A 13,222-nucleotide genomic window follows, 5' to 3' on the forward strand; every position below is an offset into this window, starting at 1 on the left:
AATGGCATGTACTTTATACTGACTCGTGGATGCTGGCAAATGACCCACGGAGGTGGTTACAGCAATGGGACAGGAGAAACTGGCAAACCCATCTTGGTTGTTCCAATGTGGCAAGATATTGCAGCCCAGCTAGAGAACCCGGTTGTAAAAGTACATCACATAGATGCCCATGTTCCTAGGAGCTAGGCTACTGAACAACATCAAAACTAGCAAGTGGATCAAGGTGCTAAGATTGAAATTGGCCAGGTGGATTTGGAGTGGCAGCATAAAGGTGAACTATTTATAGCTCAGTGGGCCCATGACAGCTCAGACCACCAAGGAAAAGATGCAAGATATACATGGCCTCAGGATCAATGACTGGGCTTGACCATTAACATTTTCACCACAGGTTATCCATGAATGTGACGCATATGCTGCAATCAAAGAAGCTAAGCAGTTAAAGCCATTGGAGGCCAATGGCTAGAATATAAATGTGGGAGGCCTGGCAGATTGATAGTATCACACATCCACAAGCATGCCAAGGCAAGTGCCTTGTGCTTACAATGGTGGAAGCAAGCATCAGGCAATTGGAAACATATCCTGTGCCCCAAGCCACTGCTCAGAACACTAGCCTGGGCCTTGGAAATCAAGACTTGTGGCAACATGGCACCCAGAAAGAATTGACTCAGACAATGGGACTCATTTCAAAAACATCTTCACAGACACCTGGGCCAAAAATACATGGCATTGAGTAGGGATATCACATCCCTATCATGCAGAAGCCTTCAGGAACATCAAACTATACAATGGATGGCTAAAAGCTACACTGAGAGCAATGGGTGGCGGGACCTTCAAACATCAGGATGCACATTTAGCAAAGGCCACCTGGTTAGTTAGTAGTAGGGGATCTATGAGTCAAGCTGGCCCTTTGCAGTCAAAACTTATATCTACTGTAGAAAGGGATAAAGTCCCCATAGTACTCACAAATAATATGTTAGGGGAAACAGGTAGGGTCAGTGCTGCCTCACACAAAGGTAAACCCATCCATGGGATTACTTCTTCAGCTCAAGTCCTTGGGTGCACTTGGCAGGTGATGCAGAAAGGTGGGGAGGTCCACTGTGTATCTCAAGGGGATTTGGTTTGGGTGAGAAGTGCCAATGAATTAAATTGATTATGTTAATTCCTAAATAACCTGCCATTTTATGTCATCACTACCACAGTTGCTATACACCATATCAAGAGTATTAAAACAAGAATTGCCCAATTAACGGAGAACAAACTTTGAAACTGAGCAAAGCGCAGCAGTGATGGAACCAGAACTGGGTTTGCAAGCACCCAGGAATGACATCTTCAACCCACTGACCATGGATATGGGCCATGGGCCACGCAAAATACACCAACCACAAGCTCCAGATGCAGCATGGAATAATTCAGCACCACACACACCATCTCTCCTGCCCTGAAAGACTGTTGCCTTATCTGGCAATATTCCAAATGGACTCCAAAGTCATGGATTAAATGAACTCAACAGGCATTTCAGAGGGATGGCCCATAGACTACTGGAGGATATCTCTGTGTGTACGTGTATATCAAAGACAGGAAAAGCTGTAGTGATTAAAGAGAAAGTGTAGGATCTGGGCATCATGTAGGCAGTACAGAATAAGGGGTGGATATGTCCTGTGTCCACCTGGGATAAAGCTGATTTTCACAAAAAGCTGGGAGAGGACACAGCTGAGGTAGGTGACAAACTGTCCAAAAAGATATTCAACATCATGCCATCATGCTCAATACGTAAGGGTGTTAGCTGGCTGTACAGTTTGCAACTCTGTAGTCATGGCTTGGAAGCACATGGGGCATCGGTTTCTGGTTTGTGCTGTGTATCATTTGCTTTGTGTACCTTTTATTGTTATTGTTTTTCTCCTCCTTTGCTGTCCTGTTAAACTGTTTTTATCACAACCCCTGAGTTTTACCATCTTTGTTTCCAATTCTCCTCCCCATCCCACCAGTCGGGGTGGGGTTGTGTGGGGAATGGACAAGCAGTTGTGTAGTAGATTGTTGCCAAGTATCGTTAAACCATGACACCTCTACATTTCACAAGCATTAGTATGCTAGCAGTACTTCTGAGATGGTGTCTCTCCAGCTGCCAGGAAAACAGTCATCAAAAAAAACTCAGTAACAAAGAAAACCAGCTTGATAACCAGCCATCAGAGAATGGACTGTTGAGAATGCAAAGAAGGCAGATCTAGAAAATGCTTTAATTGCATTAAATATAATGTTGCCTTGACATATGTGCAAGCAAGAGTACTTTATTTTCATATTCATAACGGATTTGACAGTTTCAGGAAGGGATATGAATGGTATCCAATTTCCAGAGAGAAATATGCTCAACCCAGTCTGGAAAACTAGTAGGATTTCAGGAGATGTTTTTAACTTCCCCAGTATAGAATTTCATTTTGCTCTTCTCAGACTCAACTTTTCCAATACATGAAAAAAAAATTATCTGCAGGGAAGGATTTCCTTTTTCCTCATTTAATAAAATCTACGCATCTTGAGAGACTATAAACTTCTTCATTTTCTACTGTATTAAATTTTACCCACAAAAGAATCTTTCTAAAAATATTTATCTTCCTGTATTATTTGTTTATGAAGTGGATTTAAAAATGATCCAGCAAAGGACAACTGCAACTTTCTACGAACTAAACAAAACTATTTTTCTTTTGTGGGAGAGGCAGGAAGGTAAGAGTGATATAAAAAGTGCAAAACTACGTTTGTTACAGCAGGTTTTTTCAATTACAGCAACATCCAGTTTTATCAGGAATATTGCATATATTTCACCAAAATACCATTCTAAGATTTCAGAACAATAAGACACTAATTTTAAAGATGTTTTTCATGGGCATCTTGAAGTATTTTGGAGATACATATGGCATAAGAATGTGTTCACCTTTGGGTTAGCTGTTACCTCACCTCCTTCCTTCCATTCATCACATTTATTTCATTGCACCTGAAGTCGGTAATAGTCTCAAAATATTGTTTACTCTTTGTCCTAAGTCACTCTGCATAACCTTGTGGGAAGCTGCTATTAACAGGCTAAGGGAAGCGCTACCCCTATGCAGAACTACAGTGGCACGATCAGACCACAGGACTCAAGTGTCAGGGATTCCTGCCTACGTGTATCTGTAGATATCCTTGGTATTAGTCGCATCTCTATTGGTTTCATACTGTTTTAAAAATCAGTGAAGTAGGGATTTTGGTGCTTCCCTGGTATTCATCAAAAGTTCAGCTAGTAACATTTGCTCACCAGGCAGCCCAGTTCTCAGTTCGTAACTCTCACTGAATGATTTTTCCATGGTCTGTCTGCATAAATTATTGAGGAAAAAGAACCATATTGTTTTCTTATGCTTCAATTCCACAATGTATTTAGACACACGAGTTCAAACAGCCTTCAACAGGTTACCTGCAAGCTTACTTAGAGGCACAAATACAGTCCTCCTTTTAATAACTTCGGAAAGTAATCTAACAGTTCCAATAGCTAGAGAAGGCCAGAAGGATGTAAAAGAATAATTCCTCTGTGGGACACAGAGAAGAAGGGTAAGTCAGCCTCAAGAAATTAAGAAGGAACTATTTATTTCAAGCAGTTCAGTTCTACTTGGACATGGAGTACTTGTCTCCACCATTGAGCTTTGTGCACTGCTCTGCTTTCTGCATGAGGTAACCCTAATCACAGCCAGGGAAAAAAGCAAGTTTCAACAACAACAATATTAGGGATATCTGACAAGCAGTCCTTGTCAATCTATTCTTTCACTGACAGCTTTTTTTTAGAAATATCTCTCTTACTGGAATTCATGATGGCCCTGTTTCTAAGAAATTATTTGCATGCTGAGGCTAACACTTCTGCTTATCTTCAGACACACCTAGAGTGCACAATGCACCAATCCTGCACATTTGAAATAAGTCAGTGTGCTGTAGTATTTGGTAGAAAGGAGGGGGAGGGGGAATGTAAAACATAAGTCTATCTAGCACATCTGAAAATGAGCTCAAGCTCTTTTCAGCTCCAGCAGCTGCCTATAATGGAAAAAATTAAGATTGGCTCTTGCCAGAATAGTGGGCAGTAAGAAATAACAGATGTGAAATTTCAGCAGCATCATTGGCTGGGTCAGTTGCACAGCTTCAGAGCCTGGGTTCCTGTTAGGCTGCAGCATTCTCAGAGGCATGCTTTCTTTTTTGAGCTGCTGATCTGTTCCCCTTGCTTAGCTGAATTTACTCAGCAACCTCACCTAGTAATGTGATTGACAGGAAATACATTCTTGCAAGCATGTTGAGTTCTTATGTAAAGCTCCTTGACTAAAGCTAGTCACTACATTTTCCCAAAACATTTTAACATTTCACTTCTCTACCTCCATCCCATCCACCACCTCTTTATTTCATGGACACTTAGGACAAGCGGGGAAAAGGAGACAGATCCTTCAATACAAGATCTTATTACATGAGACTCACAAAGAAAGTAAGGTCAAAGAAACCAATTTGATCTGATGTACACATTTTTACAAGAAAGGGCAGCGGCTGAAAAATGCCTTTCAAATATTCAGCTCATTACAGAAGTAATGTTGAAAGAAGAACAAAGTTTCTTGACAGAGTTTAAAAGGGATATTATGAATAAAAGGTCTGTAGAATATATCACATGAAGAGCAACTTCTGTCATCCCAACATGAAAGATCAAGTGGTCTTCAATTTAAATGAAAATCAAATCAAATCAAACATATATTTAGGCATCAGAAACATGTCTTGAAATTGTAATGTGGATCACAAAGATGATTGCTACTTCAAAAATAATTATAAAGCTGTATTAGTAAAAAATACTTCCAATGAAGAATACATAACATCAGCAACTAACATCAGCAGAACTGAAGACAGGCTGTCACATCCATTGCAAACTATAACCCTAGATTTTCATGCTATGTCTCATCGGATGTATCTATTACCTGCTGCTGAAAGAAACGGTATTACTCTCCATATCAACTCCCAGCTGCTTATTCCCTCTTGGTTCCTAGTAATTTTCTAGCCACAGGATATGCCAGGCCAGCATAGTTACCTGATATAGTTTTCCTTCCCAAACAGTTAGGGTTTTTTACTGAATCAGCTGCTTACCTTGAATTCACTGTGGGGCCAAGGGCTGATGCAAGAGGGGAAGAACAGGCAGAAGCAGTACTGCCCCTTTTGGCATCAGCCCGCAGTTATGCAAGACCAGATGCAACAAGAAATCATGCTCTGACTAGTACTACTAGCTTTCTTCTTGCAGAATGAATATTCAGGGGTCTTCAGGATTCCACATTACACGAGTTCCTGAGAATTAATGTCACAGCATGAAAGAAACTCGGCAACTGAAAATAAAAGCACTAAAGGACTCCACAGGTATCAAAGCACAGCGAGATTAACCAGGGTGCAATATCTGGACAAAAGGCCTTGCAATCTAAACAGACAAAAAGAGTAAGAAATAATTAAATGCCTTAATATCACCTAGCAGGTTAATAACTGAGGCAGAAATCAAATGTCAGAGTCAGGAGAGGCAGCTCCTACACCACACTCCTTCCTCTGGATGCAACTGCTGTTTACTTGCTGCTTGTGGCATGGCATCTCCATGTCAAGAACTGCACTAGGTTCCAGAAATAACAAAATTAAAATCAGCCATTGTATTTGTGGCTCCATAAGCAAATTATCAGCTCAATGTGGTTTATAGCATCTGGAAGTTCCCAGTGCCTTCCCAAGGAAAGAACTCCAAACCTTAATTATTTTCCTGACTTGGTAACTCATCCACTCGCCCCTCTGATGACAGACAAAAAGAAAGGAAGTGAAAAAATGTCCACTGCTGGCTTTGTTTCTATTAAACAGAAATGGGGTGCAATTTTGGATTTGCTTGAAAATCACCTTAAAGTTCTCCAATGAAGGAGTAAACAAAGATAAATTACATGGGGGAAAAAAAAGGCAAAGCACAAAGAAAAGAAAAGAAATTGCTCATAGAGGAAAAGCAGTACAAATATATAACTTCCTATTTACTCTGGCTGATAACAAAGCCAAGTAAAACCAGCAACACTGGCTACAGCTATTTCTGGCTTCCAGAGGTAAAACTCCCATGTTTATTCGAAAAGGCATTATAAGCCTGTATCCTACTCCTATTGCAACAAAAGGAGTATACGTACAAGTCAAGAAGTACGTGAATGCTCTTACAATTAAATTGAAAACTTGAGGGGAAAAAGAAGAGGAAAGAATAAGCAAAATAACAAAGATTTCAGGAACAGCTTATCAGAAGGTAATTTTGTACTTGAAATTTTTATCTCAGTTGTTTATTTCTTGCTTCAAGTTATAATTTCATTGATTATGTTATTGCAACTGAAGCGAAGATTTTTATGGAATTAAGTACTTACGTATTTACAAATGTTTCCCTAAGACAACATATGCAATGCCTATGAGGAAAGCTCAGACAACTAGGCCTTTGCTGTGCTTATTAGCACATCTGTAGAGAAATATTTTGTTATGAAGGAAAAGTTATAACTTCAAATTTCTTTCAACATATTACATCCGCACAGAGCTAATCTTATCAATTGTGCAATTCTATCGTCTCCTGTACACTTAATAAGTGTAACAACATGAGTGGTGGACACAGTCTTAACAAGTGTAGTGGACATTGTTCACTATAAGCAAGTGGACATTGTCTTTAGGAGCATGGGGTGAGCAGCAGACACAGTACACCTGTACTTCTCCAAGGCTTTTGATACGGTTTCCACAGTCTCCTCCTAGACAAACTGATGTGTTACAGCCTATGCAAGTGATTTGTGCGGTCCTTTTCGAACTGGAAACCTGTCACAAGTTGGGCCCAAGGCTGCCTAGGGAGATGGCTGAGCGACCATCACTGGCGTGCTTAAAAGACTGGTAGATTAAGTCCTTAGGGATATGATTTAGTAGTAGACAGGTGTGGTTGGGCTTGATGAACTCAAAGGTCTTTTCCAACCTAGTGATTCTATGATTCTATCATTATTACTACTATTATTTTATGAATTAACAGTTCATGATTTTATCTGCATTTGTAAGGCTCTCTCTGCCAGCCTGCATCTACAGCCCAGGAAGTGCTATACTGTATTTATTAATGCATTACTAAACAAAACTCACTTTAAAAAATATTTGAAACGTTTAGAGTTCTTCCTTAGATCCTTCCTGCATTCTTCACTAGTCACAACAGGTGATACAGTCACAACTTAATTAGCATATACCCTGCAAAGAATCAGCAATTAAGAGGGCATAGAGGATCAACAAAATTATCCATCCTTACAAAAGACATCACAGTTGGCAGAGCAGTAGCTAAGAACCAGACACATAAGCTTGAGTGTTTAAAGAAAGATGAAAAGTCAGCTTACACCAATTTATTAACTTACCTTAGGTTTCCATGTATTCTAGAATAATAGCTGATTTTATAATTGCTTAATGTATACACTAGCATGATTCCAAGCATCTTGGATTCAAGCATCATTCATTTACTACAGAGGGTCACAGTCTGTGTTACTGCTTCAACAAGCACATATTGAACTCCTCTGCCTGAAATAGCTTAAGTTCAGTATTTTTTAAGTCAAGGCAGAGGGGAGTTTTCACATATAAAAAAGCAGTCACTGAGACTACCTCCTCTTTGTCTTCTTAAAATCTCTGTTTAAAAAACTGAGATGAATCCTCCTTGAACAGGAACTTGGTGCTCAGAAGAAAATATTCAAAAGACATAGCCTACCACACATCTTCCATCCTTCAAACAGCAGTGAAACTTTAGAGTCAGACAGCATATGAAAATACCAGACAATATAATCTGAATTTAATTTACTCACCACTGTTCCAAGTCCTTAGGCCTTGGTCAACCACTTCAGACGCCTGGCAATACCTAGAGAAATAATTGACATAAAATGTAAGAAAGGTACAGAGCCAAAAACATTGAAACAATATTTATGATTAGCATTGGTGGTTGGAATCATACAGCTGGGCTTGTAAGAGATTACGTGCACATGGGTAACATTTTACCACCAGGACACCTCTGTTTTGTTAGAAATGCAGCACTCTAGACATCACTTCAACCACTAAGGAGCTAAGAAAAATAAGCCCATGTAAAGAAGCAAGACGTAGACCACTAAGTGTGTATCAAATTGCATTTTTTTCTCTTCCTCTATTTCACTAATAAAGTATGCCAAGATTTGAAAATACAATTAAAATTATCTGTATATTCTATGCTTATAGAATTTTAAAATAAAAAAAACAAAACAACATTTCAAAAATAGGTATGACTTAGGAAGAACTTCCAAAGTTCCTAAACTATGGAAATAAAAACCTAAACTACATAGCATGTTCAACCCAGAAGACCATAAAATGCACCTCCAAATCCCTTTCACCACCTCACAGATGTATTTTATGGAGTTCAGCAAGGACAAATATGAGGTCTTGTACCTAAGCTGGGCTAGTTCCTTGGACACACTGGGCACAGACTACCCAGGGCTCACCCCTCTGCAATGAAGCTGGGGTTCTGGGCAGACAGTAGCCTGAACATGAGCCAGCAGTTAGTCCTGTCTGCAAGGAAGGCCAAGAATATCCCAGTGTATTCCTACAGGCTATGTTCTCACAAATTCCCCAGGGCTCAGTACTGGGTCCAGCCCTGTTCAATGTATTCATCAATGACCTGGATGAAGGCATCAAGTGCACCCTTAGCAAGTTTGGGGACGACACTAAGCTGGGTGGAAGTGTTGATCTGCTGAAGGGTAGGGAGGCTCTGCAAAGGGATCTGAACAGGCTGGACTGCTGGGCAGAGTCCAATGGCATGAGGTTTAACAAGGCCAAATGCCGGGTCCTGCACTTGGGGCACAACCCTGTGCAGGGCTACAGACTAGGAGAAGTCTGGCTAGAAAGCTGCCTGGAGGAGAGGGACCTGGGGGTGTTGGTTGACAACCGACTGAATATGAGCCAGCAGTGTGCCCAGGTGGCCAAGAAGGCCAATGGCATCTTGGCTTGGATCAGAAACGGTGTGACCAGCAGGTCCAGGGAGGTTATTCTCCCTCTGTACTCAGCACTGGTGAGTCTGCTCCTCGAATCCTGTGTTCAGTTCTGGGCCCCTCACCACAAGAAGGATGTTGAGGCTCTGGAGTGAGTCAAGAGAAGAGCAACAAAGCTGGTGAGGGGGCTGGAGAACAGGTCTTACGAGAAGCAGCTGAGAGAGCTGGGGTTGTTTAGCCTGGAGAAGAGGAGGCTGAGGGGAGACCTCATTGCTCTCTACAACTACCTGAAAGGAGGCTGTAGAGAGGAGGGTGCTGGCCTCTTCTCCCAAGTGACGGGGGACAGGACAAGAGGGAATGGCCTCAAGCTCCGCCAGGGGAGGTTTAGGCTGGACATTAGGAAAAAATTCTTCACAGAAAGGGTCATTGGGCACTGGAACAGGCTGCCCAGGGAGGTGGTTGATTCACCTTCCCTGGAGGTGTTTAAGGCACGGGTGGACGAGGTGCTGAGGGTCATGGTTTAGTGTTTGATAGGAATGGTTGGACTCGATGATCCGGTGGGTCTCTTCCAACCTGGTTATTCTATGATTCTATGATTATCTCCAGTTCTCCCTTTCTACTCAGCCAGCTGTAAATTTAACGAGACAAACCAGACAAACTCACCCACACCCACTCATTCTCCCAAAAAAAGAAAATATTACAATCTTTCAGGGGGAAAGACTCTGTGTATCAAATAGAGCCATTGATTTAAAATTTTACTGTTTACAGTCAACAGGAGAGGCAATTAGGCTGGACAATGTTAAGAGAACACAGTTGCTTTGATAACAGCCCCATGTCACATACCCTGGCTTTGTACACAACAGGAATTGGGTATACTTAGGCTCCCCAACAAAAATAAAATAAGAAAAGAATACAGATATATCCGCTGTATCTTAAAACATCCTTTTCAAGTATTTTTTTCTTCAGATATACTACTGTGTGATACTTCCATGTATTATATAACAGCAAGTATTCCAATCAAAGAAATATTTACTTACTTCAGGAAGGTTTATATGACCAATTATGTCACTATGAATAGAAATAATGCACTCAAGGGGTCTTTTGTCTTTTGATATCAATGCAGAACAGTATAAAATAAAAAAATCCCATACTACTTCATAGGCGTCATTAAAGCTACTTTCAGAAATAACAGCAAAACAAGAAGTGTATTTTCTTTGGGGATACACTAGTAGCAAGTTAAAAAAAGACACAACGACCACTAAATGAATTACAATGCCAAACACCACAGGAAAGTAACAGTTTGAGTTATACAGTGCATTTTTTAACATTACTTCTCAGGCTGATTATTCTGTTTCACACAAATCTACAAGAAGAAAAATCCAGTTTTGCTTTTTGCAAATTTGTTCAATCTAGAAGATTATGCGACACATATATATGTATGTAATTTAAAGCAAATTCAAAAGAACATAGCATATACAGCAACATAATTTTCAAGCTATGCCAATGAGAACAAAAAAAATTCTCACCTTTTCACACTACAAAAGATATTTCACCAAAATGCACCTGCACTGAAGTTTACACCTAATAAAAGCCAGATGTACTTCTAATACACTGCTGATCCCTGCTCCTAATGCCTGTTTTCCCACTGCACCACCTTAACCAAGAAAGAAGTACAGCTTAGTTTTACACATCATTAAAACATTTAAACCAAATATTACATTTTTTATAATCCTAGAAATTCCCACAAAACTAAACAGAATAAATACAGAAGCATTAAGAGACCTGCACCATGAATGAAAGATCCCTCTTAGCCTGCTACCTGATAGAACAAGCACCTGAGTGATTCATGAATCAAATCACCACATTTAACAAACCAGTCACTACTAACTGAAGCAAAAGATATGCAAACTTACTTTTAGCAAAATTATTCTATAAAATTATTTCGGTCTTCTAGGGTTTATTTTACCTAAGCATTAAACTTTATTTGAAGTTAGTAGTGCAGAACATGAGTTAGCAGCTCAAAGCCACATTCTATGAAATCGGTGGGAGCTCTTCTCTTTAGTGTTACCCATGAGGATAAAAGAAGATAAATTGTTTACTTTAAAGGTTATGTCAGAGCACTTAACAAGGTCACTTTACAACATGCTTCTTGAGTCACACCTCTATGTCACAGGGACAGCAAAGCAAAAAGGTGAGTCATCCTCCCACCCCCACACCATGAGCTACATTAGACCACAGCCAGTGACTTAGTCTTGCTTCATACAACCCGCCACATCTGCCAGGCTAAGGCAGCCAAACCCAAACAGCTCTGCAGTGCTATCTCCAGGAAGAACATTCACAGTCACTAAAAATGTTCCTTGGCTCCATTGTGGCCATAAAGCTCATCTAAGTGGCTGCTGTTTGGCCACCACCAAGAGGGATCACACAAGAATTTACTCAGAAAACAGCTCCATCCGAGGGCCAGCGCTGTTCAGCCACCAGGCACCTGCTGCCTGTGTAGAGGTGGTGAGACAAATGGGTTGCATGGACAGCCCAGCAGTAATCGGGCAAAAGCAGGCTCCAAGCAACCCCACAGCATCTGGGACTGGAACAGGTATGCTGCCAACACAGTTCCAACAGGGACTGATGGCCCTAGGCTGGGCTGAAACAGCCTCCTCTGCTCTCGGGCAGGAGCATGGGCAGGACCCTGGGGGCCCTGACAACGGGTTGCTAATTCAATGCTGTAACCAATATCATGCTCCTCAGCAATGAGCTGGAATCACTTGGAAAGCTCAGGCTATTCTTCTTCCTAAATGTCAGCTGGCTTAATGAAAAACAACTTCTGATGAGTATTATTAGCATTTGAATTATTGCCCCCAGATTACCGTGCACTGTGGCCTGGAAAACTCTAAGTTTACAAACAAAGCTGTCTGCTGGCAGAAGTGGAACAGAACAATTCCACAGGAGACAACTCCCTTATCTTTTTCTGAAGGCCTAGAGATGGCAACTGTGAAGATTTATTAAGGTTTAAGCAATTAACGTCCTGGTTTATTTAATCAGCAGACAGCCTGAGCTTGTTGCAGATGGCTGCAGAGCTATCACATCATGATAGTCTAGAATAAAAAGACATGCTATCTCGCACAGTCACCTACCAGACGCTTCAAACTCCCTTTAAACCAGAAGCTGCGGGATTTGTTTTGTTTTCAATCCAACACCTCCTTCTCAGGCCAAGGTTATAGTCAGAGTATCATCCTAGCAACACAAGCTGTGACTATTACAAATCAATGAAACAATCATTAAAATGGTCCAATTGCCTTATAAATTTCCTGCATTTTGCAGTACTCCTGCACCATGATTTAATTAGGAACCTGCCTATTTTGTGGTTTCAACCTAAATTAAAAAATGCCTTAAGTGTAATCTTCCCCTCAAACAAAAGGAGATTTATGTTAATATTCAACGTCCTTTCCATTTAAGACAAAATATCTAACAAAGGAACCAAACACTGAAATAGGGACTGGTTTACTAAGGCACAAACAAGCTGTTAAGAGTCCTCAGAATAAACTCCTCTACAATGTCGGGAAAATAACATTGTTTACCTTAAGCATATGTTGTATATTGGACTGATTTCCACACCTTCCTCACTGCTTTCACCTTCATAGATGCAACAAAAAAACCCACATAAAACATAGCTTGTTGAACAGGTGCTACCTGTGACCTTCCACCAGGGAAAAGCTGCTTTTTAATCATAAATCACTGCAGTGATTCGGGTAATGATTTTGCTAAACTACAATTCAATTTGACCCGAAAGCAAAGTTCCTTCTGCTGAAAATGGTATATCTGAACCTTATCCAACCAAGAGGCCTATCATGCACTCAAGACCTTAATTCAAATCAAGAAATTTTTAAAGCACATTAACTTCTTCATTTTCAGCTCTTCTCCAGCTTGTGTCTTATTACTGGTTTTTAGACTTGTAAAAAACAAACAAAAAAAAACCCCAAAACCCAAACAGAACATAAAGAAAAAAATAAATAAAGATGAGACCCTGAGTAATATTCCGTGTGTCTTTACTGAGTGTTTCAGCAAAACCATATTATCAAAATGAAAATCCTTACTCAAGTCTTATCTGCCCAGCTTTCCTATTCTGGAGAACAACCTGCAGTTTTACAGACTTCAGAAAGATCTCAGCCATCTTCACCCAGCCTGCTTTTCCAACAAGACCTTACAAGCACTCCTTTGATGCTAACCCAAGG

The 13,222-nt window shown here is 40.5% G+C and overlaps 1 protein-coding gene across 1 annotated transcript in view; it reads right to left on the minus strand.

Moving 5' to 3' along the window:
• Nucleotides 1–13,222, minus strand: part of LHFPL2 (LHFPL tetraspan subfamily member 2) — a 119,841-nt gene that overhangs the window by 51,129 nt on the left and 55,490 nt on the right. Inside the window, exon 2 of the mRNA XM_069880744.1 lies at nucleotides 7,845–7,897. The gene's annotated coding sequence lies outside the window, so the exon portion shown is untranslated. The remainder of the gene's footprint in view (nucleotides 1–7,844; nucleotides 7,898–13,222) is intronic.

The sequence above is a fragment of the Phaenicophaeus curvirostris genome, chromosome Z (assembly GCF_032191515.1).
Source record: "Phaenicophaeus curvirostris isolate KB17595 chromosome Z, BPBGC_Pcur_1.0, whole genome shotgun sequence".
NCBI lineage: Eukaryota > Metazoa > Chordata > Aves > Cuculiformes > Cuculidae > Phaenicophaeus > Phaenicophaeus curvirostris.